The sequence below is a fragment of the Ictalurus furcatus genome, chromosome 11, assembly GCF_023375685.1.
Source record: "Ictalurus furcatus strain D&B chromosome 11, Billie_1.0, whole genome shotgun sequence".
Lineage (NCBI taxonomy): Eukaryota > Metazoa > Chordata > Actinopteri > Siluriformes > Ictaluridae > Ictalurus > Ictalurus furcatus.
Genome location: NC_071265.1, coordinates 15,488,970 through 15,515,933, shown reverse-complemented (window position 1 = coordinate 15,515,933; position 26,964 = coordinate 15,488,970). Strand labels below are relative to the sequence as shown.

At 38.8% G+C, this 26,964-nt stretch overlaps 1 protein-coding gene across 9 annotated transcripts in view; it reads right to left on the bottom strand.

Annotated features, from left to right (window-relative positions):
- The window catches only part of foxp1b (forkhead box P1b), a 176,672-nt gene extending 151,203 nt beyond the window's left edge, over positions 1-25,469 (bottom strand). For 3 of the 9 annotated variants that reach the window (XM_053635942.1, XM_053635933.1, XM_053635936.1), the window contains exons 1-3: positions 24,982-25,467; positions 18,046-18,124; positions 6,607-6,693 (exon numbers count right to left, since the gene is read on the bottom strand). The gene's annotated coding sequence lies outside the window, so the exon portion shown is untranslated. Of the gene's footprint in view, positions 1-6,606; positions 6,694-18,045; positions 18,125-24,981 lie in introns of all 9 variants that reach the window. The other 6 variants (XM_053635930.1, XM_053635931.1, XM_053635932.1 and 3 more) reach the window with 4 other exon arrangements.
- Positions 25,470-26,964: the final 1,495 nt, after the last annotated feature.

The following is a 26,964-nucleotide window of genomic DNA, read 5'->3' as shown; positions in this document are numbered from 1 at the left end:
AGAAAAGTATATTGGGACAATTGTTTCAATATCGATATAATAATAACATTTTAATAGAGTGTATTTCTCAACACACACATGGTATTTAAAAAGTTCAACCCAAACCAAGAACAAAAACTAAACAAAACGTAAATTATGGTATCAAAATTTTCCACCTGGACCATTCCAAACAAGGCAAAAACTAGGCAGCATGGAAGTGTTAATAAATCCTTAATTACAGTAGTGTATTCTCAAATAAACCAAAATATCAAATCTTCACAGTATTAAATCCAACCATCAGTACAAGTCTGAACAATTATAAAAGCACTTCTCTACGTGGCTCAAGTTAACCGACCGCTACAATTTAAACAAGTCAGCCATGAATAAAAAGGTAGAGTCTACATCTCACTGCATTTCTCTGCTTCATTACAGCCATTAACCTTACATACATGGACAGCAGATTTTAAAGTCACTAGACAAATTCTGTCTCTGTCTTTAAAGTTCAGAGTAGCTGGTGAGAATTAATCTGGTTAACAAACACCATTAAAAAATGCACCATATATATCTAATACTTGTCCTAAACGTTTAGAAGGATGCTTGGAGAAAGTATATTTTTTAAAAAAAAGGTTACCTACTCACACTCAGCATGAACATAAACGCCTTAATTAATTCCTTTACTAAAACTCATGGGCCTATTATACTACAGTAAATCCTAAATAGTAGATGTACACTGGTACAGTGTACCCCCCCCCCCCCCCCTTCATCATTGTAAAAGCTTTTACTGCATTGCCATGTTTTTGTGCCTTTTTTGTGCATTATTTTCCTTACATTCATGTTGTCAAAAAAATCCCAAAATCATTCAGACAAATTGTTGCTCTGTAGTTCCGCCATGTTTTATGAAATTTCCTTCACCACAAAATAAATCGTATTAAAAATCTTCATTCATTTCTCAAATCAATTCGATTCAAGGACACTTGCAGCAATTGCAGAAAACAGAGCAGCATTATTTCCCCCTTATTTGCTGTGACCAATGACTATAAACGTTACACCTCACTAGAATTAGGCAGCGAGTCTCCAGAAGGGAAAGAGGAGAAACAACGTTGGAAAGCTAAGCTCTGACCCAAATGCCTGGTCGTTGGAAGAAGAGACAAATTTGTCCTAAACTCCCAAATACTACACAAAACATGACTAAATATCAATGCTCACCAGTAACTCATCACGCATGGTGTTAATCTCAATCGTTTTTCACCCGCGTGTGGTTTATGTGTTTCTATCGGCTGAAGAACAGAAGCATTGTCACGAATAATTTTGACCAGCCGTTAGTATTGCTGGTTTCCTTTTAACTTTGGGAGGACATACTGCGCTCTTGGCACATTAGTATGATTAAAGTTTTATATTAAATAGCAGTTATTTTTGCTCAGGATTTAGGCTATTACAGTACAAATGTGCCAGAAGTTCCACAATTTAAAATGCAGACTGGCCGTGAATGGATTGGAAGATGAGCAGTGAAACTGTAGCAGAAAAAAAAAAATCACTGTTTTAAATCAGTTTAACTGCAACATGGCTTCCACATAGAATCAGGATATACATCCAGCCACAGACTCCGACGCACCCACACCCACACACCACTTCTGTCTCTCTGCCCTGTTTCCACTCCACTCCCAATCTCTGTGACCTGCACTAACCTGGCTCCCTCTTCCCTGTTGTTCAGGCAGGAAGCGCCGTTGAGTGACCGCTGGCAGGTCCAGCCCAGACCCAGACCTGTACCACAATATAGGCCAGCACCCTGAACTCACTCTCTCTCTCTCACACACACACACACACACACACAAACTTATACTCAATCAAACCTACAGCAAGGGAAAGGAGGGGGGCGTGTGGACTGGCATCCTGTGTGAAATTTCACTCTAAATAAATACTTTTTTCTCTCTCTTTCTAACTACTCTCTCCACTTCCGTCATCTCTCACTTCCAGGTCCCCACAATCACCTTTAAGTCTAAACAGGAAAGTGTGTGCGTGCGGGTGTATGTGTGGAAACACCAGCATTAATTTGCTGTTCATTGCAAGTTTCTTTGTTGTTTCCTCTACACAAACGTACGCACACAAACACACACAAACACACACACGGCCAGCTGACCAGGACTTCATCCAGGCCCCGTGTTCTTTTCCTGACACCACCTCTGTGCAACATAGTCCCAACGTCACTGAAACAGGAAGCCACATTTAGGGGTGGCTGGAAGTTTCTATGAGTAGGAATATTTAACAGAAACTAACAAGTAATTGAAACTAGCAGCATTCACTTAAGATGCTCGTATTTGCATCATGTTACCTGATATTTACTAACCTTTATTCAACAACAGGCACCAATATTTCCGGCTCACGCTTTCATTTAAGGAGTGATGGAGACACTGGGGTCTGAAGCGCCAATAAAAGCCACAGACTGATTAGAAAATAATAAACTCTCCCTCTTCTGGCCTAGCTGCTCTCTCAGAGTGGCTATCCTTTCAGTGTTTTAATATTTGAATTGACATTTATTATAAGCATGCGATAAATAGTCAATTCAATTAATTATGTGCCTGCGGAATATTCTATATGTACCTCAAAGCACAGTAGTCACCTCTCCTTAAAGGCAATTTCCTGCTTCTGGAAAATAAGAGTGTACACATACAAGAAATAAAGAGCAGAATTCCATACAAAATTAATTAGCGAATGCCAGTAATTAATAATTACAGAGGAGTTCAAGGTGTGCAAATGAATAAAAAAATGCTTTAGCGAACAATTGACCGATTAAGTTAGGAGCCCTTGAGTGACGTGTGTTATGGATCGGGCACTGAAGGAGAGGCGACTCAGTCAGGCTAGTAATCTGATGGTATACGGAGTGGCGCAGTAGGCCACGTTCTAAAGTGTGGCTAAGTGAGTGTTATATTTCCAATTAAATGGCTGCAAGCCTGCATAGCAAACTGTGTACCAAACAGCACACGATCTCGTGCTAGGAAAAGGGCAAAATATACACTTGACATCTAACTAACCTGGGATTGACAACTTAATGTCTCCATTTAATTCATGGCCACAAATAAGCAACTAAAGTATTCAAAAGTGCTTCTTTGTGCTCTAGAGGTCGACCAATAGTGGATTTTACGGATATCGACAGCTAAGTTGTGTTAAAAACTAACACTCGAAGTAAAATATTGGTAAATGTTATATACAGTACATTAGCGTATTACATATGTACAGTACATAATGACTGTACATTGAAATATATATATATATATATATATATATATATATATATATATATATATATATATACATATAAATAAAACAAAAGATATATCTCCAAACTGAACCGAAAATAACACTCCAAATAACAAATAAAAATGAAGACATCCAAAATGAATCAAAAACACTTCAAATAACACAACAAAATTTATCAGTAATAGTACTGTGTAACGACAGCGGACCCTTCTCATTCGCTCCCACAATGGACACAACCAGGAAAAACGATCAGTGTGGATTTTTTTAGATAACTGATAGTTCCGGCAATCAGTTATCGGTGGCAATTAATCGCCAAAACCAATTGGCCAACCTTTAATGTGTTCCAAAATCACTCAACATTTCTGAGCATAGACAATTGCACAATTAGATCAACTTGTTTAGTCAAAGAGAGACATATCCTAAGCCAGATGCATTTTTTCTATCACTTGTAAATAAATGGTCTGCACTTATATAGCACTTTTGTAATCTTAGCGGTTCTACGAAGCGTTTTACACTGGTTCTCATCCACCCATTCACACACACACACACACACACACACACACACACACACAAATGGAAACAGTGCTGCCATGCAAGGCGCTAGCTTGCCATCGGGAGCACTTTGGGGCTCGGTGTCTTGCCCAAGCACACTTCGGCAAGTGGAGTCATGTGGCCGGGAATCCAACCGCCAACCCTAGACAACCTGCTCTACCACCTGAGCCACAGCCACCTCTTGTGAACCAAAACTGTTAGAAAAGAGCCCTACTGATGGAGTAGTGAGGAATGCGAAGTGCTTGCATGTTTAGAAAGGTCAACACAGGTCAAATGCTGACAACCTGATGTCACTGAGGTGGTTTATCATTATTTTTTTTTCAGCACATTACGTTTAGATTATCAATCACAGTGATCGCCATATTAATTCCACGCACACAAACACTCTCATACACACACACACAGGTATTATGTAATTAAAAGGTCAAAAAGCCAAAAGAATGCACATGCATGGAGTAGTGAGGATGTTCCATACGTTTTCATCTGCTACATCCAACTCTTATAAAACTGCCAGCATTTGCTAATCGCTAAGACCTGGTAGCATTTTGTTCTCAACATTGCTAAGAAGAAAATCCTAGCAGGCTTAAATAATAAAACGTATCAGTTGAACTAATATTTAACTATAGAAATGTTGGAATTTATAAGCCAACAGCTGAGATTATACAAGTGTTACCAAATGAACACCAGGACATATTCAGTCTGCAGTCCGGTCCATGTCAGATATTATATATGACATTAAACTGTCTAGAAACGTCGTGAAACAGGTGTCTGGTGCCGCTGAGTTTCACAGATCAACAAAATGTTGGTTCTTGTAGTGCATTTTCTCAGAGAGATTGTAGGTGTAAGGCTCGATAGCTTTTTTTTTCCCCCCATGTGTGTGAATAACAAAATATAAGACCTACACTGCTTAATTTACAGTCTCTTTTTATTTTATTTACCACCCAGAGACCACAGTCCCACCCACATGTTTTCTATTGACAGACAGAAGTTGGAAAGAGTGGACACAAATTCATAGTCAAAGTTCACCTACATAAAGTCAACTAAAACAAATGTGCCTTTCACATCCTGCGTCCTTTCCCCTTCAGTGAATTGGCTTTTCTGCCGATTTTATTTGTAGAGCACTTTTCCCCAATAGACATGATCACAAAGCAGAATCTAGATGCAGTTTTATATTTAGATCCATTTAGATTATACTTAGAAATCCAAAAAGTGTCATTTTCAGCTGTCTCTTTGAGCAAAGGGTCAAAAGCCAAAAAAAAAAAAACGAGAGGTAAACCGTAGATGCTGGCACCTCTGAAAGGATTCTGAAATGGGAAAGGGAAAAAAGATGACATGATTCCAGTCTGTCCATCTTAGCTCAGGCCTTGGTTTCATTTTACTCACTTAATCTAGCGGATGTGTTACACCTTTCCTTTTCATGTTTGAGTTCCTACACAGCCCTCATCTCTCGATGAATCCAGTTCAGTCTCTGCTGTTTGCAAAGATCCTTCATGCAAGATATGAAATAGTGAGAAAGAGGAGCCTGGAGCATAACCGGTGGCCAAATGCATCATCAGCACTTGAAATGGAGAGAGAGCGCGTGTGTGAGAGGGAGGGAAAGGGGATAAAGCGCTTGGCTGAAGCTCCTCCTCATTGGCACAGATCAATGATTCACACCACTGCCCACCACAAGCCTGCAAATGAGGTGTTAAGTGTAGTGGCCACTGCTGCAGCCAGTGAATACACCATTCCTCTCTTCTCTCCTCGCCTGTCCTCTCCTTCCTCTCTCTTCTGCTTCATATTTCTATCAGCGTGAGTCAGGGGTCACCTGTGGTGCCTACCAAATAGCAAGTCACCTTCAATGGAATGAATTAAAGTAACACTAACGCAGCCCAGTGCAAACTGTGTTTATATTTGAAATGTTATTCTTATTTAGTATATACACTATTATTTATGTGCTTACTAGGAATGTTTTATTTGTAACTGGCATTTAACATAATTAATTGGCAGGCAAAAGTGTTTTATTTTAAAGGTTTTTTTATTTTTAGAAACACACTAAAACCAAACACATTCAAGGCGCTCACTGGCAAGAGATGGAGGGATGAGTATGGTGAGAGTGCAGACAGATCCAGAAATTTAAGGTCTTGAATTTAATTGCCCATGGATTCCATTACCTCAGCGCAAATGTCACTGTCGCCTCTCTGTTGGGCGTGCGTGTGTGTGTATGTGTGTGTGTGCAGGCGCATCTGTATTGGCGTTGTGTCGGCAGCTTTGGTAGCATCGAGCCAAAACGGTGCAGAAATATTATGCACATACTCTGTGTGTCTGTACGTCTCTCTCGCTTTCTTTATTTCTCTCTCTCTCTCTCTCTCTCTCTCTCTCACACACACACACACACACAAAACAGTGGCAAATGAGGGAGATGCATAAAAAAGGGTGCATCGCTGACACATGGGCTGAAGTGACAGCTTTGGTTTGGCATTTCCTACAAAAGGCAGTTCATCCCTACTGACATGCATTTGTTATTATTATATTACTAGAACTATGTTCAAGTCATTCTGCTGGAATGTAACATGGGGCAATTAAACCTGTTCTCACACAGCTGCACCAGTCATTTCATTCTAGTAAAGGTTGCTACACATTTCCATACACATTGCTATAAAAATCTAAAAATGCTTTACAAGAAAGATTTAAAGACACAAGCTAAGATTAAATATAATTCATAAGTCAATATCTTATCTTCCTTGAATACCAAGGAATGTACTGCGAGTTCTGTGTAAAATGCTCGTTCTCTCAAAAGTCGAAAAGATCTCTTAATGAAAAGCTCTGATGTTGAAATACCTTCATCAGTTGTTTTGAAAAGACTGACATTCCATTCCTCCAATCAAAATTCACCACAGTACTGTGAGGGGGGTGAACATCAAAGACCTGAAATATAGTTACAAAGAGATAGAGAGAGAGAGAGATGCAAATTAACATCAGCAAATTACAAACAGGAACAGATACCATGTTATAAAGGTGGGGAGCGTCCCTTCAATTTACACAACCCACATAAACACAGTTGACTCAAACAGTGAGGGAAAAACACACAAAAACGTGATTAAATCCAACCACAAATGTTGATTTGAACTGTGACAAACTAATTCCAGACATTCTCAGAACGACCTAAATGCATTTTAACACTTGTCAACATTTAATTTTTCCTCCTAAACAGCAAGCACTTCTGACTTTAGTGATATTTAACCAGCTAATAATCAGACAAAATATGCACCGCAGTTACAACAACAAAATGTCAATGACACGCAGGCCAACTCATAACTATAAACGCTGTGTCCACAAACTGCCAGTCAGAATTCTTCTGAACATCATCGGGTGGGTTAAGAAAGTGACACGTAGCCTTGACAAATCTGCACAGACCATCACTTGGACAGATTTGCATAATAAAATGGCCCTGCCTGTGGTCAGCATTTTGTAAAGTGCTCCTATTAAAAGAGAGGATGAAGGAGGTGGGAAAGTGAGAGAAAAGAAAAAAGACGGCCATAGTCATTCATTAAGCTGATCTGTGTTCTGATGGTCTGAGGTCAGGGCATCACACACCCATCGGTTCTTCCTACATTTCAGATCCCACCACAGCTTTTGACTTTCTGCTTGCAAAATACCATTTCGGAAATTTAAAATAACTCGTTGTCTGTACCAAACGCGGACCCAAAAAACAAGCACCTGCCGGCACACCTACATGTAATTTAAGCGAGTGGACTAACACCGTTACCCAGGACCCCACTTGTGAGCAGAGAACAGATCCCTGCCATCTCCATTAAATCCATCCCCTGCTCCAGATAAGAGCTGTCTGATTAGCTGCATTCTTCTTACTACAGCAGGGGAAAATATGCAGAATGTGGGCTCCTCTGATATTTATGACTCCGACATTATAGACGTTATGTGGTGGACAGACAGTGGGTGTGTGTGTGTGTGTGGGGGGGGGGGGGGGGGCATAGATGGAGAGCAAAAAAAAAGAAAAAATTGGAAAGGGAAAGGGGGTAAGGGAGACAGAGGAAAGAGAAGAAGAGTTTAGAAAGCAAAAATAAAAAATCATCAAAACAGGTATTGGTAATGTACTACTAAGAGAAATGAGTCCGTGTAGAGCAAGTGTAAAGTCACACATATTTTTGACATGTGTCTCATTATTCCTGTAAGGACCTTCCACTGACAATCAGCCAAAAGAAAACTTATTGGCTCTTTTATTTATTTATGTATGTATTTATTTATTTTATAAGAGATGCGGTTTTATGCACACACACACACACACACACGTGTGTGTGTGTGTGTGTATATGTGTGTGTATATATATTATATATATATACACACACACACACACACACATATATACATACACACACACATACAACTACACACACACATAATATATATATATATATATATATATATATATATATATATATATATATATATATAAAATAAAGCTTTTCTCATGGTTTCATAGGGAGCAGCCAAAGATCCCCACAATGTCAAAACTGTCCGATATTTAGACATTAGGTCCTCACCAAGATATGTATAAACACACCAACACACACAGGCAGAGAGAGAGAGAGAGAGAGAGAGAGAGAGAGAGAGAGAGAGAGAGAGCGAGCGCAGAGCTGCATGATATCGACAAAACTGCACAATGCAAATAGAATTCTACACATTGCAGATATTTCTTGCAAGGTACTGAAATAAACTCGTTAACCCGTGATTTGTCACATTTACTTGAGACCCAGCTCACTCAGCATTGTGCTGCTTTTTTTGCATCGCAGTTGCTCCAGTACATTCATCTTCCTAAACACGTGGTCTTAATCTGCCTGCTTTACCTCAATTGCCATTCTTGTCCATTTTCAAGTAGAAAAATTATCATCAGCTGATTTGGAGTTTGGTTGCTAATCCGTCACTTATTTATCTAAATAAAAAATTACATACATACACAAATAAATTTCCTTTCCGTGTGTTGTGTGTAACTCATAACTCATCGTTCATGATGATGCACAGATTGGGAGTTGTAATCAACAACTGGAGTTTCATACATTTTATTATAGCTTAACTCTTATTAGTCACTATTATTGTCACAGATCAAACCTGATGATACAGAATAGCAATTAAAGAAGGAAGCTAATTATTAAATGCTTGAGCTCAGATCCTAAAGTGACTCTAAATGAGTGCTTCATGAAAGGCAGGCACATCTGGAGGGTAAACCCATTACGCATTACAGGATTTTTTTAACAACTGCCAAGAAGCGTTTTCACTGAGTTCTCGTTTTCGAAACTCGACACATGGGTAGCACAACACTCTATTTGAGCCAAAACAAAGAACTATTTTTCCCCTGCTCGAATACAACAGGTATTCAGTGAACACAACTTCCAAAATTCTTTCATTCACGTCTCACTCGGAATCAGTTACAAATTACAAAATGGTGACACTTTGCTAAGTCACATTCACTATATTGGACAACAGTCAAAGCCACAAAAATAATGACAATTGTTATAGAGACAAACTTTCACTTTAATTGTTCCTATACAGTTAAGATTTTTTTTTTTTTTGCTGCAGATCAAGTAAAGAATAATAAAGTAATTAGAGGAGTAAAGCTACAGAGCAAATAACTGTTTACCACTTTATATAGCCTATTTGTGTCAAATAGTGGATGTGCAATAATGCCAACAGAGATTGTGCTGGCAAAGTATTCTTGTCACAAAGAAGGAGTTCATTTAGTGTGGTTTATGCTGTAAAGCATTTTAGGCATAAAGTGAACTGAAAGCTTTAACTTGTAGAACAAACATGTGGTGTTATACCGGTGTTCAATTAGAGCGATAAAAAAATTTGGCCTTTTCCGATGGGATTAGATCTAGATTGATCCAATTAATTAAAGTGATTTCTAACACTTAATAATAAACATTTCCCAATTCACTTCACAACGTGTTCTTGGGTTAAATTTTCACGTTTTAGAGTACTGAAAATCAGCTCACAACCAAAAAATCCTAAAATACAGAGGATTCAGAAACATCTGACTTGCAGTAGATCTGCCATAAAAAGCCTGGTCTCAGATCCAGTTAGCAGTGCAAAGCCCACAAAACAATCCTCCCCAAATCTAGGTTTTCACTTTATATAAATCACATCATTTCATATCCTTAGATGTTTGAAATAAATAACATGCACAAGGTGTACAGCGGACCAAGACACTGAATGAGGAGTCCAGTTCAGCAAACATCCCTCAAATGACCTCTTCTGCACAGTCCAATTATAAGAGTACTGTTTCCAGTGCGCACACATACACTTTCTCTTGACCTGCTAGTAGGGAGGAAAAAAGGGCTGGACAGGAGCTGTGTGATTTAAAGGCCTTCCCTAAGAACTGCAGACAAGGTTACAGGGTCAGCACAGACATTAAAAGGTCAGTGTGTGGCCCACTCGGGGACAATTACTCGCGGTCGCGGCTAAGTGGACACTTGATTGAATACGACGGCGCTGGGAATGCCGCAGCCTCGCCGATACCAATTCCCAGAGCCATTTAGAATAAAAGGCCCTCGTGATAGCCCGCCTTTATGGCCCAAATTCATCTTCCTTTGCACTTTAGGAAGGATTTAAAATAGAAAAAAAAAACATGATAGAGGGTTATTCTCCAGATGAAGCAGTGACGAACATTAGTGTCAAGTACTAACGTTGAGAAGCAAACACAAGGTGAGCAGGAGCGATGTTTTCTGGAATGAATATGGCAGTTAATCTCAGTGCCAGCTTGTTTTCTTCTCATGCTGTGCGTGTTAACAAGTGTTTCATATCTGACGCACTTCATGGCAGGTTACAAGCTGTGACACAAATAAATGCGATAAAGAGATACTAGGCATATTTCCATGTTACAGACTGGGTGTATACAGTATACGCAGGTAGATTTTTTTTTGAGACCAGGAAAACTTTAGCTTTATGCTTTAGCACACTGATGGTAACTTCAAAACCACAGACCAAACCAAACAGAAATATCTACTAATTACCACAATAACAATACACCACACCCAGCAATCTTCTAGGTGAAGATTTGTAGTAATGTTTTCCCATATTGGAATAAATTCCACTATGTATTTCCTGTATATTTAAGTGTGTATATATTATATAAAATTATATGTGTGTGTAATTATATACATATACATATATATACACACACACACACACACACATATATATATATATATATATACATACATACATATATAAATTGGTCTGCGATCTGCACAGGGGAGATTTACTCATTACGTTACTCCTGTTCTGAAAACACGCTTTGGAGAGTAAATACTAAAATTTAGTAAATACTAAAGTTGTGTCCCAAATGAAGTACTGCACACTTACACTATGCACTATATACTCTACCGTCTAGTGTATGATTTTTAGAAAGGTAATATCATCTCAAATATAACACTAGTGTTTTTTTTACTAACCGGAAGTATAATCCACTTCCTAGTCGACGGCGCATGACATCATACGCACACTAGCATTAGCAGACACCCAGAGTCACCGACAATGACTTTCTTCAGTTTACTGTTTGCCAACGTTACCTTTTATTCACAACATGAATAAGAAACATGAGGAAGAAAGTCCCCTAAGGCACGGGAGCATTTTATATTAAACACCGCAGAGATCAAACAGTGCTGCACGAGGACAAAGTCATGTTAATATCCAAAATGTTCCACTGTGTGTAAGGGTCAGGGGAAACTGGTGAAGCTGCTTAAAAGATTTGGTTTAATTGAAGTTTATTGTCATTATATACTGTATTTGCGTGCTTGCAGTGTAAATTCTGTAGTTTATTATAGCGGAAGTGATGTATTAGTAACGAGGCCGCGGTGCTCCTCACGCGCAGTGTAGACACGCAATAGGAGTGTGAGTAAGATCTGTAATGTCTAATTAAAACATTATGATCAAAAGTAAACACAAAGTAAAATAATATGTCTAAAGGCAGCGAGTAATAGAAACCAGAAGGTGCAATGAAACTGAGATTTTATTATTAATTTGCGATATTAGTTTAATTCTGTGCTTTTTGTGCATCCATAAAAATATGCATAAATACTATAAAATACATTTAATTTATAGTAATTATATAAAATGTATTTTTGTTTATATTGTGTATGTAAGTATTTATTCATAATTTTTTATGGATGCACAAAAAGAATCGAATTAAATTACAGTCCTAAATTAATAATATATATTTTGATGTGTGTGTTTGTAATGGGCTCTTTTCTATTTTGGACAAACAGTTATGTAAAGTTTTACTCTGAATTTATATTTGTAACACTCAGTTTGTGAGTTTTATTTTAAATAAACAAAAAAAATGGCACTGAAGGTTTGCCCCGCCGAACCGATTAATCGAAAAAATAATCGTTAGAAGCAGCCCTAATATATATTATATATATATATATATATATATGTACAGTGCGTCCAGAAAGTACTCCCAGCGCTTCACTTTTCCCACATTTTGTTATGTTACAGCCTTATTCCAAAATGGATTAAAGTCATTATTTTCCTCAAAATTCTACAAACAATACCCCATAATGACAACGTTAAAGAAGTTTGTTTGAAATCTTTGCAAATTTATTAAAAATAAAAAACAAAAAAGTACATGTACATAAGTATTCACAGCCTTGGCTCAATACTTTGTTGAAGCATCTTTGGCACCAATTACAGCCTCAAGTCTTTTTGAGTATGATGCTACAAGCTTGGCACACCTATTTAAAGGGAGGTAGCACAAAGTGTTGACTAAAAGGGTGCCAATAATTGTTGTACACCTATATTTAATATAATATATATTTTTGGACAAACCTGTGTTTTGTTTGCAATTGTTTGATATCCATAAGAAAAGAGTATTTTTGTTAATTTTTTTAAACAAATGATCAATAGTTTAAACAATAAAGACAATTTTTCACAGCCTTCTTGGCTCATATTTACCAAGGGTGCCAATATTAGTGAAGTTTTCCTGGTCTCAAAAAAAAAAAAAAATTCTACCTGTGTTTATTGGATACACCCAGTCTGTAACATGGAAATATGCCTAGTATCTCTTTATCGCATTTATTTGTGCCGCAGCTTGTAACCTGCCATGAAGTGCGTCAGATATGAAACACTTGTTAACACGCGCAGCATGAGAAGAAAACAAGCTGGCACTGAGATTAACTGCCATATTCATTCCAGAAAATATCGCTCCTGCTCACCTTGTGTTTGCTTCTCAATGTTAGTACTTGACACTAATATTATATTATATTGGGTCATTTCATCACCAAAAAGCGCTACAATAAAGGTTGCATGCTCCTCCCCTACTATTAATGTGCTGTGTATTAGGAAAAAAAACTCAAAGGAAAAAGAGTCATGATATGCGAAGTCAACATATTTTTTGTGCAAAATGACAGGGTTGAAATGAAAACTGAAATGTGTATGTGTTTCCTGTACAATTGCTGCAAATATCGGCCTTTTCAGGAAACAAATGTCACATTAAAGAACTCTCAGTTTCTGACTCATTAATGAATTTACACTTTCTGCTGCTGACAGGGCAAACTTCTATTCTTACTTCCACATGAATACACTTTTTGTTGGTTACGCATTTCTTGGCTGCAGAGAGCAAATCCCCTTTTGGTGCCACCTGAGCAACCTGGTCCAGCAGCTGTGTGCTGGTAAAACAGGACACATGGCATAGTTCTCAAAACCTGAAGAGCAGTGCACAGCAGCAATGCCTAATCTGAAGGCAGAAAGAGGGATGGAGAGTGGAAAAAAGGAGAAAGACAGAAAACAAGAGCACCAGAGGGAAATTGAGAGGCAGAGAGAGAGAGAGATAAGAGGGAAGAGCAAAAAAAAAAAAAGGGTTGGGGGGGAATAAATTTCTATTATTTTGCTCTCATACAAAAATACATATAAGCAGTCAAACATATCATGATTTGCTTTGCACAAGCCTAAGAATGTAGGAGTGCACACAAACATCGCAGTGCGGTAGCTTAAGTTTGCTCTCCTTGGCTTAGAAACATGTGTTCTAATCCATCCAGGTAGACTGAAAATCTTACCAAACTGTTGTGTTGACTTCCTCTCCCTCACTCCTGGGTTTTCACTACGACAATAGTGCTCAACCAATCAGAATGGGTTATGGGGTTTGCTCAATGGCACTACAGATGTAGATGTGACTTACCTGTTGCCTGCCTTACCTCCTAGCTAGCATGTTGAGAGTACAGGATTTTAGAACGTTAACGAGGAGTGATGTTGTAACATATCTCAGTTTTATTGAATCATCACTTTAGATATGATCTTGAAACACTGAGCATCGTCTCCCACTTTAATAACATTGTCAATTTGGTACCAAAAAATATTAACCTGATACTAACTGAGAAAAAGGCTTAATATAAACCATAAATAAATGTTGGTAACACTGGCTAAAAGGTTCTCACCCAGTTGAAAATGCTTTGCTTAACGGTTTCTCAAGAGCTTTAATGGGGATTCTCACTTGTGCTTCATTTACATATCAGTTTTGTCACAAAATTTCCTTAGGAGAAATTAAATGAACCAAAAAAAAAGAGAGAGAGAGACACATGATATTTTTCTCAAACACACATAATTTACCACTGCACCACCTGGGATATTACGGAATGATGTGTAAAAAACACTTTTCTGTCTATTGTGCACTGGTTATTACTAAATTAATGCATTTTCAGGTGTTGGGTGCATAGCATCTCATCTCCAAATAGAGTTAAAACTGCGTGATCAAATGTATTCTTATCTTAATATATCATTACAGGATTAAAACATGCTCACACAATAAACATGTAGAGCTCAGGATTTGGCAAACTCGAATACTCCTTAACCCCATATTACTACATTTACAACCAAAATAATTGTTGGAATACAGTATAATACACATGGCCCACAGTGTACTTACAAATGCTAGCATTTCGGGGGGGGGAACCCCACTACTGTACTAGTCTTCAAATATACTTAGACATTAGCGTATACGTGTACATCAGTCTGCGTGTAGTAAACGCGTATATTCAAACGAATTAGAATGAATGGCAGATCTGAGAACAGTTGTGAGATGATGTTGAGATCTCTGTTGAAACTCAAGAGGAAACATGAGATTACAGGGGCGTTTTGTGTCAGCAGAAAAAGTTGAGAGACTGGAGAAATCTCCCTTTCCTTTCCAGCTGATCTCATTGCAGTCTAGGAGATACTATAGAGATAACAACGAGATCTATTTTTAGATTTATTTTTTTTAATGATCATATACATTGTAGAATTTCCGTTCGTACAACATTACCATTAAAGTGCATGGTTTTCCCCAAAAAGATGGTCATTTTAAGGTCTGTATTCACACTCAAGAAAATATTCTGACATGCTTGAGTTAAGAAATGAGCTCTCTATTAAATGTTTTGACAGTGGTAGTTAAAGAATTAATTGAGTAGCTAAAATTTTTTTTATTGCACTGTGGATAATGTAACATTCATTTAAACTTTGTACGGTAGATCGCTGGTGTGTTCTGGGAAATAGACAACATGTGGATGATGCTATACGATCTAGTTTGTTGCCTCACAGACAGCAATGCTGTATACAATGAAACCTTACCTAGCTTACCTAACACTCACTCATTCAGTTTCAGTATCTGTTTTATCCTGATAAGGGTTGTGGTGGATCTTGGGAATACCGGGCATGAGGCGGGAATACGGCCTTAATGGGATGCCAGTAAACTGCAGGGCATCATAAACACATAAATTCACACTAAAGGATCATTTATCTTAAGCTATACACGCATATTTTAGTTGGTGGGAAGAAACTAGAGATCCTGAAGGAAAACATGCACTGAAACGTCACACAGACAGTAACATGAGCTCAGAATCCAACCCGGAAACATGGAACTGTGAGTCGGTGAGGCAGCAATGCTACCTACTGTACCATCTCCCAGTCTTTAGCATACCTATCAAAATGAATGAATGATACATTTTGAATAACCTCCCATTCAAACCACTACTACCTTGGTCTTCCTTATATTTCCCCTACCAATGGTAATGTCGAAAAAGAAGCAGGAAGAGTTTAAGTGTGTTCATCCTTATTTCCAAACATGAAAAGAATACATACGCAGCAGCAATGTAATTTCAAGTATATATACAATTTTGTGGCTGACTAAATCAAAACTGACACAAAAAAAAGTGTGTTGGTGCACTTGTACGTATGTGAGAAAGCAGAATGAATTTTTTATGAGGAAATAAATATGCACGTATGGCATTATTAGCACGTTTGTGTAGGCTAAGGAGGGTCTGAGCAACAGGCACTCAGTTGAGCCATCACTTGTTGTTGGTGGTGGAATTATTCACAAAGAAGTACTCTGTAATAGGGCTGCAACAACTAATCGATAAAACTGATCATTAAAATAATCAACATTATGGATTAGTCAGGTCTGTGGCGTCACTGTGGATAACCCCAGTCAGTGACGTCACTTCACGATGGTGAAAAACGCATTTCTAGGAATAAAACACATCTGAGAAACAGCGAGGTCACAGAGTGAGCTGCTGAGGGAAAAGTGCATGATCCAGGTCGTACAAAACAGGAGAATGTTTTTATATTAAGCGCTTCAAACAAACTCGTAAGTGTATTAACGTGGCATGTCGTGTCAGACGCTGTGACAGACGCGTGTGCTGTTTAATGTGTTCTACACATGTTTTCTTCAGCGCAGAAATGACACTTTTACCTTTATATCCTTATCTGTAAATGATAGACATTCACACCAGTATTTCCGTTTAACATAAAGACTCGTCCTGAGAGCGACCGAGTCTCCGTTAAAATTCACTGAATGAGAGTGAGTCTGCACATACGCGTCAATCAAACACCGCGCAATAGAAAGGAAGTGCAATAACTGACTAAAAATATTAATTTTGATCAAATATGTTGTTTGATGCTATATTTAGCGATATATAGAAACTAAAGTAATTGTGTTTTTTTATGAGAGCAGTAACTGTAATGGGGTTAGAACATGGAATTGTATAGAAATGTAAGACGTTTCATACATTTTTAGAATAAAGTAACGTTACTGTGTTCAGTTGAGTGAATGTGTGCGTTACTGCAGAATTCAACCTCTCGCCAGTTAACACTTCATTAATGCTTTTGTTTTAATTTTTTAGCATTTTTAATATAGTGATTTAACTTCTGCTTTAAAGCTTGTGGACAATCATTTGGGGTTATTTTTTGTTTTCAATATAATGTTAATATTGTTAAAAAATCCGTATAGCATGGCCCACATAGATACATTTAATACCTTTAACCTAGCCTTCAGTTTGCACAGTATTTGAAGGACAACATTGGGCAGAATGTGAAACAACATTTTTTATACAGAAAATAAAAACTGGCCTTTTAATCCCACTAATCGATTAACCGATTATCAAAATAATCGTTAGTTGCAGCCCTACTCTGTAACCAAGTGAGCATCAGGTGAGCGCCATCTGGGTGCACTTATTTAATGCTGGTGCAAGTCCCGTGGCAGCCCTGCCATGAAGCAGGGTGGAGGGTGTGGATGGAGAATAAATTGCATCGTTTACTTAACACCCATTTACCAATGTGGCCATTAAAAAGCCATGACTATATAATTTGGTTACTTCAGCTGCTGGTTGCTGCCGTCAGCTAAATTGTATGCTGTGCGGGTCACACAACTGATAAAATGGAGGGCCAAGGCTTAAAACACATGTTTTCCAAGCATGTTTTAACAAGCCTTGAGCCATTTGCACAAGAACAACACAGACCGCTAACATGACTAGACTACTAACAAACAAGTCTTGAATATTGTAATTACAATGCCGAGCCCTCTTTAATTGTTGTGTGGCATTCAGGAAAGGTGCATTTGCTTGATCATTAGTTAGCAGTTCAAGTAGGAATGAGGAAGATAAGGTGTGGGCAGTTCAATTACACAGGCACCAGACAAGCGCGCCCTAAACATGTTGTGAAAATGAAACTCCTAGCCAATTCCTGTAAGATGCAATCGCTCCAAGTTCTGTGACAGGCTTGGAACTCATTTTCTTGTAGCTCAATCTTAATGTTTACACTTGGCCACTCTAAACATTTTCCATTTTCATCGCAGGTGAGTGGCACTGCCTGTGTGTTTTGTGTCATTTCGCTGTAATGTAGTGCCAGAAAAAATGCGAGAAAAGGCACCTGTGTAATGCAGAGCCCGTGTCATGAACTCACTTATCAAAATGAGAACTGTGTGCTGTGGCCAGCAGAGATGACGCACAACCTGCTTACCTGTCAGAAAAGAGGCCTTCAGGCACAAGTGGAGAAGATCAAGATGGACCACTTCTTCCAAAGCCTCTGCCAGCAGACTCTGAAATAGCCAATATATTCCTATTACAATAGAACAAAGATTGAATCACTTTTTAATGTCACTTCATGAGCGTGGGGAGCGCTTCCTGCACTTGTGCATGCAATTAAGCCTGATTGAATCCCAGCTTCATTGTTTAATGAGGGCTAATTGTGCTAATCAAGCATCTCATATTAAGTCAATTTTAATTTGCACTGAAGGGGCCGGAGGCCTAAACACAATACAAGACATCAGAGAAACACAAACTTTGCTTCAGCAAGCTACAGGTAGTATACTGTGGTCTTGAAATGATCAGTTCAATCATGAGAAACAACTGGAACGACACAAATGCACAGAAAATCTTGGCTCAATGCAAAAGAAATCAAATGGTTTATTTACTTTCTTTAACGTCACTGTGAACTGACCAACTGATTACTCAACACTTCAGCTCACACTGTGTTTGTGCTCTTAATATGGATAGTATATACTCTAAATATATACTCTAATATCTTAGGATATATATATTATACATATATACATATACATACATATATATATATATATATATATATATATATATATATATATATATATATATATATATATATATAAAGTTCATTAAAGCATTTCCCATGCTGCCGTGTCATTCATTGTCAATTAACACTCACGGGCCCTGAAGCATCCTACAGAGGTTTTGATGCCTACAAAACATTATTTATAAAATGACTGACAGGTTTGTACCTAGATCTGGCACTGGGTATTTTAGAAAATCAAAATCTTTCCAAAAACTAAAGTGGATCAAATTAATTAAATTCACTACAACAAAAACGTAAATAAAGATGAAAGAAAGGGTCTTAACCAATTAACATCAAAAAGTCTACCATTGTACTGAAAAGGGAAGGCAAAATAAAAAAGTCCCCTCTGAAAGTATTGGAACAGCAAGGCCAATTCTTGGTGATATTTGCTATACACTGAAAACATTTGAGTTTGAGATCAAAAAAAGAATATGAGACAATAGATCAGAATTTCAGCTTTTGTTTCCTGATATTTACATCGAGATGTGTTAAACAACGTGGAACATGGCACCTTTTTTTTCCAGTGATAAAAAAAAAAAAAAAAAAATCACTGACGGGTGTTTTCTTGTTGCCCAGGTGTGTCCTATTAGATTGACTGTTTAAACAATTAATAGCTCTGAATGTCTGCTCTTGGTTTGAGCCCTTGAATTCACCGGTGAAGACTGCATTTGTTGTTAAAAATGATAAACCGACATGAATCTGTCTACGGGAGAAAAGCAAAGAAAGGATCTGCTCATGATCCAAAACATACGAGCTCATTGGTCAAGCATGGTGGAGGAAGTGTCATGGCTTGGGCTCACACGGCTGCTTCTGGAATAGGCTCATTAATCATTATGATGATTTTGATGATCAACATGCAGCAAGACAATGATCCAAAACATCAAAGGATTTTATCAGGGGGGAAAAGTGGAAGGTTTTAGACTGGCCAGGTCAATCATTAGACCTTAACCCAATTGAACAGCATTTCACCTCCTGAAGTGAAGACTGAAGGGAGAAACCGACAGAAACAAACAACAACTGAAAGAAGCTGTGGTACAAGCTTGGAAAAGCATCACAAAATAAGATCACAACAATGTGATGTCGTCAGTGGGTCAACAGCTTGATGCAGTTATTGCAAGCATGGGATATGCAACCAAATATTAAGTGTTCTATACTTTAATTTACTTCAAGAGTTAGCCGTTCCTATACTTTTGCTCACCTAAAAATTGGGCGGTGGCGTGCTGTGTTCTACGTTGTTGAACACATCTACATGTAAATATCAGGAAGTGAAAACGGAAATTCTGATTTATCGTCTGATGTTCATCTTTTCATCTCAAACCCAAATGTCTTCAGTGGATAGCAAAAACAAGAGACTGTGTAGCAAATTCTTTCTCAGTAATTAGCTGATAAAATGTGCATGAGCTCACCACAGCCATTCATTCAGTTTTACAAAAGAGCAGTATATCAACACTTGGAATAGCTAGCAAATGTACTGTATTAAAGCATGTAAATAATGACGTAATCCCCGGCCATTTTTCTGACTGGATGTGGAGTTGTCATGGCACCACAATAAACAGTCTGAACCGTTTTGAGTCAGCTGGTGAGTGCTGAAGACCCAAACCACCTGGAGGATGGCCCTCGCACTATTACAGCCAGCACAGAAACAAAACTGTTTCCACACACTATGTGCAGTGCCCTGCATGGACCCCTGGAGACCCTGTAAGCACCAAGCGGGCTGTGGCCCAAATCTGCACTAAGCACCCTTCATACAATCCCTTCCCTCAAAAGCTTGGTGCCAAAGCCAATTAGTTTTGTGATTAATTTAGTCATTAGCTTTCTTTCAGCTGGGGGGGGGGGGGGGGAAGCATGGTAAACTTGCAAGAGGAGCGTGTCTACACTAATTACAGCTTGTTTATTACAATGCCTCTGACAGGAGCATACGTTTATCAAATAAACAAGCAACAGCTAGTCAATTAAGAATATCCCAATTTCATCGGGGTTCAAAACGCCAAGCAGACCTGTTTCATGTATGACACCTAATATCATATAAACACACACAAAAAAAAAGATGAAAGAAAAACTCCTTCAGATAAAAATCCTTTGAATCGAGCCAAGATTCAGTTGCAGAGGAGAAGAAAAAATAAAAACAGTATTCTTGTGTACGCAATACTAATTACCACAAGGTCATTCATATACAAACTGGTTTACTAATTAAATGAGTGGGGGGGGACCACTACTCCCTCAGTGGGTACTTATAACACATATTCTTTTCACACATCCACAACACCAGAAACTAAAGCAACTCTAAAGGTGTAGCCCTAAAACACCTTAATCACCTAGTCAACATTAACATCTTTGTCATTCTGTCTCTACACTCGCTGCGAGAGCTCGAGAAGCTCAAGAGCTCAGATCTCAGTACTGACACCTTATTACACCCACTGCCATAGCGCTATTTCAAGAGTGAATATCAGAACATTTCATGATCAAAGCAGAGCAAGTTCTCCTGCACCATGGAATGATGGAGCAGCCAAGTCCTGCCTTGTTAAACCTCTTGTCTGGGTGGGGCTCTGACTCCACATCACTCCGAAGGAAAAGGTGAAGAGGATTCTACAGACTCCGGTAATAAAGGTGTAACAAGAGGAGAAATAGGACTGAAGATTATACTTCGTTAATGTGCTCATATAAGTTAATATGCGTTTTAAACTGTTGATCTACCATGTGTCACAGCTCAAGAGTCTCAACATTTCCCCTGTTCGCTAAGTAATACTGTACTAACCAGCCACATAACTACAGTTCTGATAGGTTGCAAAAAAAAAAAGAAGCAAATCAACAGACAGACATAGCTTCAAATCTGCAGTTCAAAAAAGTTCCTGACTTCATTAGATATTTGTGGAAATGTGCAAGAATCATGGGAAGCTGAAAAAGCTCCTAAGCAAAATCTAAATTCAGGCTAAAGAAAAAACATCTCACAAACTGAATGAAACAAGTGCTCAGTTTTATAGGCCCTTTCCTGACCAGTCAAAACCAAACCACTGAGGAAGTATCAATAGCAATTCCTAATAAAATGGAGTGTGCCCACAAACCCTGCCAGTATGAGGCAGCAGTCTATGAACACAGCATATGAACATTTTTAGAAATCTTTTTTTTTATTTATTTCCTTTGGAAAGTACTAGACAAAAGGCAAAGGAAGTTCCTGGAAAGGAAGGCAGGTTTCATGTAAGAACCTGGTGACCTCAGAGGGCAGAGATCGGAGGAAATTGATCCAGCACTCTGATCCCAGCTCAGCTGTCAGCTCCGCAGCTGGCACAAAGGCACCTGAAATAATCACACCATTCCAACCTCTAATCCAATCAGTCAGGCTCTGCGCTCCAAAAGTGAGACGCTGAGGATGAGCCACAGCTCACGTATCAGGATATCGGACAGAACAGAGAAGCTGGCAAAGAGCGACCAGGGAGAAGGGGGGGGTGCTTTCCTTGGTCCTGATAAAAATGAAGCACTGGAAACTGACTCATTAGGTCATTCTTAAGTACAAAAAAAATGTATTTAAGAGTAGAGATTATACATATACATTCACAGGTGTGTGACAAATTAAAGGAAAACCTGACAGCTTAAAGCAGTGCTTCTCAAAGTGCGCTCAGTGATTTATTTTTTTAACAGTGCTGGAAATCACAAACCAAACTTGGAATATTTGTGATGTCGTTCTTACAGTTATTAGCCTTTTGATTGGTTATTTGAACCGAATGGATCTCAAAGCCAATAAATAAGGACAACTTGGACCTGAGGTGTCGGGTAGAAAGTTGAGGAAAATAAATCTCTATGGCTTGAATAAACAGACAAAATATTGCTGTACAAATTTAAACAATACCTTTTTGAAATTAATCTGTACTGATGGGCATCCATAGAATTTATTTTACAGTGAAAATGCTTCCTGGCTGCAAAACGTTTGAGAACCCTTGTCTTAAAGGCAAGGCTTACTGCAAATCAATAAAGTTCTTCTGAAGGTTCACCTTTATACTATAATGATGGGAGCGGTCTCTTCCAGGATAACAATGTTCTCAACCTTAGAACATGTGCTGGCCTTCAGAGTCGCCAGATCACGACTGAACATTTATGGGAGATTTTAGACTGACAAGATACTAATGATGCTCCACCACCACCATTATCATCATCATCATCATCATCATCATCATCAAGACTCCAACTGAGGGAATATTTGTTGGAAGAACTGTACACCGAGGTGCACAGAAGCTGTCCTGGTGGCTCGAGGAGGCCCAAAGCCTTACAATGACACATTCAGCTGTTTTTTTTCCTTTAATTTGTCACCTGTTAGATGACTTCAAAATTCCATGGATGTAGGAGGGCGCATCTGTCCAAGCCTGATGATGTCCAGTGTCTGTCCAATATGGCAGACATGCACAGTGTAGATTAGTTCAGTGTAAAAGACACACACACACTGTAGACAAGAGCTATACAGTAATCTCTCCTAATGCACCATCACTTACACAGTCAATCTTTAATTTACAGGCCTGGATTTAGCCTCCGATTTCAATTATTTGAGTCCTTAACACTGTACTATTATACAACGTCAATAACTACCGCTCGCCGCTTTGAAATATTTAACATTGCGCAAAAAAAGTCTGAACTTCAGGACTGGCACATCTATAAGTGAAAACATTCCGCAGCTATTTGCAAAGCGAGGGCTGAGAAGTAGGAAAGAAAAGTTCAGCCCAACACTTCAAACCTGGGTCAGGCAGCGTTTGCCAAGGTCCGTTTCTGCATAAGTGAGCACACAAACCCCCGGTGCCTGTTCAAATACTCGTTCTCTCTTTCTCGCTATCGCTCGCCATTCTTTCTGTAGAAGCTCATGACAACGGCCGCAGCAGCAATGTTTGATCTTCAGTGTTTTCCTTAATCTGGGTTGTCAAGGTTCGCCCGCTGAAGCCTGTTTACTTCAGCGAAAAAAGGGGGGGTTTTTCCCTCCTTTCACCTTCTCTCTTTTTCACTTTTCTTCCCCTTCTTTAAGACAATGACTAATCCAAAGCACTAGTCCAAGCTGCTGAGAGAGATCTTGTGTGTGTGTATTTATATTTTTTTTTCTTTAATAAAACAGTGGCACTATATTTAAGATTTAATTTACTGTTTGTGTAAAAAACAAACAAACAAAAAAAAACATTTATTTATTTATTAATTTTTATTCCGTCACTGAAGCAAGGCCTGTTTACAGACACCTGAGTGGGACCAGGTGAGAAAAGAAATATTATACTGCACAATAAATACAGGCTATTATATTATAAACATGTTTAGTAGCCTATATATTAACGTGTGCATTAAAAAAAAACATACTTACAGAGTGTATAGATATACTGAAAAGGAAAATATGAAATAAACTACTTCTTTCATGTAATAAAACAGGTCTGGTCTTGGATATATTTTGAACGCTGCACTTTTCCATAGTGTACCAGCAAAAAATAACACCACCAACTGAAATGAAATAACTCATCCCTGAACTGTTATTAGACATCCTGAAGTAAAGCCCCTTCAATGCTAACATGTGTAAGAGGAATAAACACGGGCTCCGACCGAAACCTCAGCTGCTGGAGTAGTTTGATTCAGTCCGGTGGAAGCCAGTCAACTTTCTCAGCACAGTCACGTCGAAGAGCAGACGACTGAGAGACTTTCGGGCTGCCAGGAGTAGTTTCGGGACTTGAACAAATCTGCCATGTGTGTACGGAGAGGCGGCTTGCTGAGCAGTACAAGTACAGATGAAATCAATGCTGAAAGCGGACGAGGAGAAGAAGAAGAAGAAGAAGAAGAAGAAGAGTGGTGCGCTTATTTCTGAACACGTGGGGAGAAAAAAAAGCTCCGAGTGCTGCTGGAAATCATACAGTGGTGCTTAGAGAGAGCGTATTTTATTTACAACTCCCCGCGAAGACGCTTTTATATATATATATATATATATACACACACACAACAACAACAAAAAGTGCTGCACGCGCTGTAAACGATAACGCGCTGCGACCTCGCGCAACAACCTCGCTAGCTCCTGTGGCTAACTTCTGGGAGAAAAGAAACAAACAAGAGAGAAAGAAAAAAAAGTCACGCTAGCTGCCTCGTCTCGAAAAATAACGCGTTTCCTATTCACAATAACGCCATTTTTAATGTAACACCTGACCGTCATCCGGCGTCGCTTAGAACGCCGTACATTTTTGTTTGTTTGTTTGTTTGTTTGTTCGCCGCAACAAACAACAACCAAGCACACACACACAAAGCCAAACGTAAAAAGTAAAATATTACACAGAAATGAAATAAACATTGTGAGGAACTTACCGTAATTTGGACGGGTTTTTTTTTTTAATGCTGAAATTTGCTTCTCGGCGGTTTGAACTCTTCCCGTGAGCTTGTGTTTGGGCAGAGCGCGTGCGATAAATCGCACTGTAAACACTAACAATATTACTCTCGCGTGGGTCTGACCGGAAAGCGGCGTGTTGAAGCAGCACTTTCAGTTAGGAACGCGGGATCCTTCCGACTGGTTTTTTTTTACACTTTTAACGTGCCGAGAGAGAGAGAGAGAGAAAAGGGGGAAACATCGCGGATTTAGATGTTGTTGTTTTTTGATGTTCCCAGTCCGTGACGTCATATCCACCTGCTTGAGTAAACACCGCTCAGCGCGCGACGCACAGCTCACAATCAAGTCCATGTCATTCAGTGAAGCAGAACTTTGCGCGCGACATTCGTAGGCTGCTTCTTAGTGTTTGTAGTAAATAAAGAAATACGACTTCTGCTCCTGTCTTTCTTTAAAGTAAAAATAGTCCAGGTGGATCACTGTAAGAGGAGCGCGTCTAGCCATCCTCTCCCGGTTTTCTTGACTTTCTGCAGAGAAACACGACAGGTTCGGAGGGTAAAAAGTTCAGAAGGACTAGCCCATGTGCTAGAACAAAAAAAAAAGTATGAAAATTCAAGCTCTTCATCTGCCTAAATAGCTACCGGTTTTATTTGTCATGTTCCTCAATGGATAAATTTGGTGATTATTTGGTGTGTTTACTATTGCATTAGTGTCTGTGTGTGTTATGTGTTTATTACATTCATGCACAGTCCATTATATTAGTTTCATTCTTACTCGATGAACAAACTGCTCAAACGTGCAAGAAAAAGAAAGAAAACCACCACAGAAAAGGAATCCGTGCATTTCTCTTATTCTCTGGCTGGAATGGATGTCAGCTGAGCCTACACCTAGGATAAATCTAATAAATCAGTCATTACAACAATTCAATAAAACAGTGAGGTATGGTCGTATGGAGGTTCTGTAATTCACAAGTCGGTAGTTAGTGATAGTCAGATCAATATTTAGTCCCGAGTACACAGGAAAAGATTTAGAAAAGGAGGCACACGCATATGGATGAATGTATTTAGCACGGTGGTGATCTACTGTACTACAGAGACATGACTGAGTTTTATGAGTACAGAGCGCCACCGTGTGGCTGAATAGAACTAGTTCTGATGTTAGGCTATAGATTATGATGTCCATTCATTCATCCATCCAGGATTGGCCCCCTGTCCAGGGTGTTCCTGCCTTGTGCCCGATGCTCCCTGGGATAGGTTCCAGGTTCCCCGTGACCCTGAAGCATAAGCGGTATAGAAGATGGGTGGATCGATCCATTCGTTCATTTTCTATATCGTTTATCCTAAACGGGGAGACTAGAGCCTATCCCAGGAGACTCGGGGGCACAAGGCGGGAACATCCTGGACAGGGTGCCAACACATCACAGGGCACAATCGCACACACCCATTCACATGCTACAGACAATTTAGAGATGCCAATCAGCCTGTCTTTGGTCTGGGGAGGAAACCAGAGTACCCGGAGGACACTCCTGATTATGATGTCATTGTGTATAATACATACACATATAGAGAGTGAATTCAAATGCATAGGGGCAGAATATCCGTCTTGTGGAAAATCCCACAACTGAAATCCTGACCTGTCTACATGGTGAAGGGAAAATGCTTATACCGCATTCGAAAGAAGCATGGCTTTCTCTTTTGTCAAAATGACCCAAAACAATTGTTAATGACATGTTTTGAAAATTAAGGACAGATTTGGACACTTCCTTTCATTGGTTCAGGCTCTAAATTTAATTTAATGGTGTTTAAAGCAATATTTACTAGTAGCTTACATATTCATGGCACCAGTAGGCCTAAATCAAATTTCAATAACAGACTTTGAAACAATTCTTCTCTAAATTCATCAACAGATTCTAATACTGTATGAACACAGTAACTGACTCGCAGAGCACAATCTCACACACACTCACA